The 4,241-nt window shown below is 44.9% G+C and overlaps 1 long non-coding RNA gene across 1 annotated transcript in view; it reads right to left on the bottom strand.

Moving 5' to 3' along the window:
* Positions 1-361: 361 nt before the first annotated feature.
* Positions 362-4,241, bottom strand: part of LOC108544044 (uncharacterized) — a 14,921-nt gene continuing 11,041 nt past the window's right edge. Inside the window, exon 3 of the long non-coding RNA XR_001889724.1 lies at positions 362-631. This is a non-coding gene — a long non-coding RNA (uncharacterized LOC108544044). The remainder of the gene's footprint in view (positions 632-4,241) is intronic.

Genomic DNA, 4,241 nt, shown 5'->3' with positions numbered 1-4,241 from the left:
GTATGTTCCTTAGCTGTAATTTCACATGGTGGAAGGGACAAGGGATGGCTCTGTGGCCCGTTTTATAAGGCACTAATTCTCCCTTCAGGGGGTCCACTCTCATGACCTAATCACCTCTCCAAATCCTCATCTCTTATACCCTCATGGGGGGGGGGGGTTAAGATTTCAACATATGAATTTGGCAGAGACACGGACATTCCATTTATACCAGCACCTCTTTATATTAGGCTTCATGCAAGCAAGCCCCATCTTTCCCCAATATCCCACCCTTCGCTTCTGTCCTGGAAACTTCTGTGTCGCCAATCATGCACTCTTTTTTACAGCAATTACATTTCTCCATCCGCTCGGTGCTCCTCCGCAGTGCTCCGCTCTTCCTCCTTCCTCTTCTCTTCTTAACCTTGGGGAGGGCTGAGGGATGATTGGCACTAGCACCCATGACCAGCAGAGGGCAGAAGAGAGTAACAGGAGCCTCCATTGGAGCAAAATGAGGGACTCCCTTCTCTGTTAAGCAGATGAGCCAAGACCAGTCCGCTGGGCTCCACATACAGTCCCAGAGGGCAGAGAGGTCAGGTCTAAGGTGCAGGGATGCCCCAGCTCAAGATGTGCTGTAGCAGCAGCTGGAGTCGGGCTCCTGAAAAGAGTCGTGCTCAGAGTGTGGGTAGGAAAAACATTGCAACAGCAGTTTCAGGCTACTTCCCTTTCCTTTTCTTTTCTTTTTTTTTTTTTTTTTGAGAAGCTCGGTATATTTAAAAAAAAAAAGAAATGACAAAGCAGAATTATGAAACTCTGGCGTGTTTTAAATGTTTACATCGAAGACACTTCCTTTCACAGAAAACTCAAGATTCCAGTACACTGAGCAATGAGATAGGCTTATTTCTGCGAGCACAAAAAAGGCAGTGATGAAAATATTTGACTAATGAAAAACTTGGAAGTTTGGGGTTTTTTTTTGTTTGCAAAATGATTTCACTCTGGGACTTTTGATGTTATACCATTAGGAGCTTGAGTGACAGCCATTGTTTTATTATTATTATTATTATTATTATTATTATTAGAATTGAGGGCTTCGTTGTTCTGTTACCCAGCCTGGAGGGCAGAGGCACAATCATAGCTTACCGCAGCCTCGAACTCTTGGGCTCAAGAGATCCTCCTGCCTCAGCCTCCTGAGTAGCTGGGACTACAGGTGCACACAACCATGCTTGGCTAATTTTTTAAACATGTTTTTGTAGAGATACGTTCTTGCTATGTGTGATGTGGCCAGCCTAATCTCAAACTCCTGGCCTCAAACAATCCTCCCTTCTCAGCCTCCCACAAGCACTAGAATTATAATTACATTAGCCACCACACACAGCCACAGTGATCGTTAAAGGAAAAAATATTCTGTCCGGGCACGGTGGTTCACACCTGTGATCCTAGCACTTTGGGGGGGGGGGCAAGGTTGGTATATCACTTGAGCCAAGGAGTTCAAGACCAGTCTGGGGCAACATGACAAAACCCTGTCTCTACAAAAGTACAAAATTAGCCTGGTGGATTTTGGTGTGCACCTGTAGTCCCAGCAGCCTGGGAGGTTAAGGTTGGAAGATCTCTTGAACCTGGGGAGGTCGAGGCTGCAGTGAACCATAATCAATCACCACTGCATTTCAGTCTGGGTGGCAGAGTGAGACCCTTCTCAAAAAATATTCCGTTGCTTTTTGAAATAGTAACAGAGACTTTATTTAGCATGATTCCAGCAGGGGTATTGTAACAGGGGAGAGAGAATGGACTCAACCCTGAATGCAACAAGGGCACGTTGGGATTTATGGCTAGGGAGCAGGGCGGGAGTCAGTCGACAGAGATTACTAAGAGGAGATATGAAAGGTGAAAAAGATTCTCAGTTTGACTTTAATCAGGCTCCTGAACCTTCTCCTAGACCCATCTGTGCATTTCCTTATAAAATCCAGCTTTAACAAGAATCCTGCTAAGTCAGTTTAACAAGAATATCCTCATCTTTGTTATCTGATCATCCTCAGTGGCGGATCGGGTTCCTTATTTTTCATTATCCCCCAGGCAATGTTCAATTACCCCAGTCTGCCTTCAGCAAGATTACCCTTAGGCCAGTTCAACCAGAACCCCCCTTACCCCTGATATTTTCTCTTCGTAATTTTTTATCTACTGACCCCCACCCTTCTCTTTGGTTATAAATACCCCCTCTTCCTTGTTGTATTTGGAGTCTGACCCAATCTCTCTCCCACTGCTAGATCCCACTGCCGTGTTACCTACACCTATCACAAGGGTCCAGAACAAAGTCAGCCCTCCCATCCTTTAACAGGTACCATTGAATAATTTTTCCTTAACAAGGAAAAATTAATTGCTATAATTGCTAAAGTGATCTAACAAGATTCTTGCTGAAGACAGGCCAGGGTGATCAGATATCACCTGGGGGACTGTGAGGGATGAGCAACCCAATCAGATGTGAGGATAGTCAGATGTCAATGTGGGGAATGACTTAGCAGGATTCTTGCTAAAACTGGGCTAGGCAGGTTGATGAGAGGATGGAGGCCAAAGTCAAGTCCTGGTTGAGGAGAAGATTCTGAGGAGTCCGACTGAAGTTTGGTAAAGGAGGGAATCTTTGTCACAGTTCACTATAACATTAAAGTCTGGACTTTTTTTTTTTCTTTTCTTTTTAACATTCTATCACACTTGGAAATGTCTTGCAATAATATTGTACTTTGAACAACATAGTTACAGGACTATGAAAAAGAATCTTACACATGCTACACTGTAGGCAGCATGGCCTGGACACGGACCTGTGTTTACAGTTGTATGGTAGAAAGAACCTGTGTGAAGGTGAGTTTAAGTATCTGAGTGCGAGAGGCCTTCTGAGGACACAAAGGTGTCCTCACTCACAAGGGTGTCTTGGTGAATGACTTTGAGACTCAGTGAGCATTCATCTAGTCTGAGACTTCTTATTTATTGCATTTTTTTTGGAGAAACAGAGGTCCTACTGTGTAGCCCAGGCTGGTCTTGAACTCTTGGCTTCAAGTTATTCTCCTGCCTCAGCCTCTCAAAGTGCTGGGATTACAGGCATGAGCCACCACGGCCTGGTCTGTCTACTGCATCTTAAAGGAGCAGATGCTTGCTTTTTTTTTTTGAGACAGGGTCTCACACTGTTACCCAGGCTGGAGTGCAGTGGCACAGTCATGGCTCACTGTAACCTTAAACTCCTGGGCTCAAGCGATCCTCTCTGGTTGGTTTCTCACAGTGCTGGGATTACAGGTGTGAGCCCCCCCCTCCGGCCCCTTTTTTTTTTTTTTTTTTTTTTTTTAATAAAATCCTTTAACTTTCAACCTACCTGTATCATTGTATTTGAAATGACTTGCTTGTGGATGGCAGGGGACCCTGAGCATGATGGAAATGCACGGGGGAAGCATGCTCCACTGAAACCTTTTTGACAACATCTGTCCTCAGAGGTTGGGCATTAGGTGAACTGATCTTCGGTTGGGGCCTGTTTTCTGCCGGTGTTGGGTTTTCTGGTTTTGGTTTTCAGGACGCCCTTTCCTTGGTCCTTTGATTAGGGCGAGAAACTTTTTTTTTGTCTGTGTTGTGTTGGCCATTCTGGGTTGGGGGCTTCTGCAGTGCCCTGTCCAGGATACATGGGAGATGAGAAGGGGATCCAGGGACCTCGCCACCTTATAGTTCCTATAGCCATGATGTCCCTGGCATCCACTTTTCCTTACATCTGTCAGGGTCTTCCCATGCTTGTTTCATGTGTGGTAAGCGAGGACCTGGAAGGATTTGGAATGGAGCTACCTGCTCTATCTAAGTAGACCCAAATATCCCCACCTCAGTTTTTTAAAAAACCTATTAAAGTATAAGTTATTTTATTGTTTTTAACAGGTGTGGAACATTCCATGCTATGGATATAAACATTTTTTATTTTTATTTATTTTTTTGAGACAGGATTTCGTTCTTGTTGCCCAGGCTGGAGTGCAATGGCACGATTTTGGCTCACTGCAACCTCCGCCTCCTGGGTTCAAGCAATTCTCTTACCTCAGCCTCCTGAGTAGTTGGGATTACAGGTGCCAGCTACCATGCCCAGCTAATTTTTTGTACTTTTAGTAGAGACAGGGTTTTGCCATGTTGGCCAGGCTGGTCTCGAACTCCTAATCTGTGATCTGCTCGCCTTGGCCTCCCAAAGTGCTGGGATCACAGGAGTGAGCTACCACACCCAGCCAATAATTCTTTCTTTTAAGTGTTCCTATTTT

The sequence above is a fragment of the Rhinopithecus bieti genome, unplaced genomic scaffold (genome assembly GCF_001698545.2).
Source record: "Rhinopithecus bieti isolate Rb0 unplaced genomic scaffold, ASM169854v2 scaffold_26106, whole genome shotgun sequence".
Lineage (NCBI taxonomy): Eukaryota > Metazoa > Chordata > Mammalia > Primates > Cercopithecidae > Rhinopithecus > Rhinopithecus bieti.
This window is presented reverse-complemented; position numbering and strand designations above follow the sequence as displayed.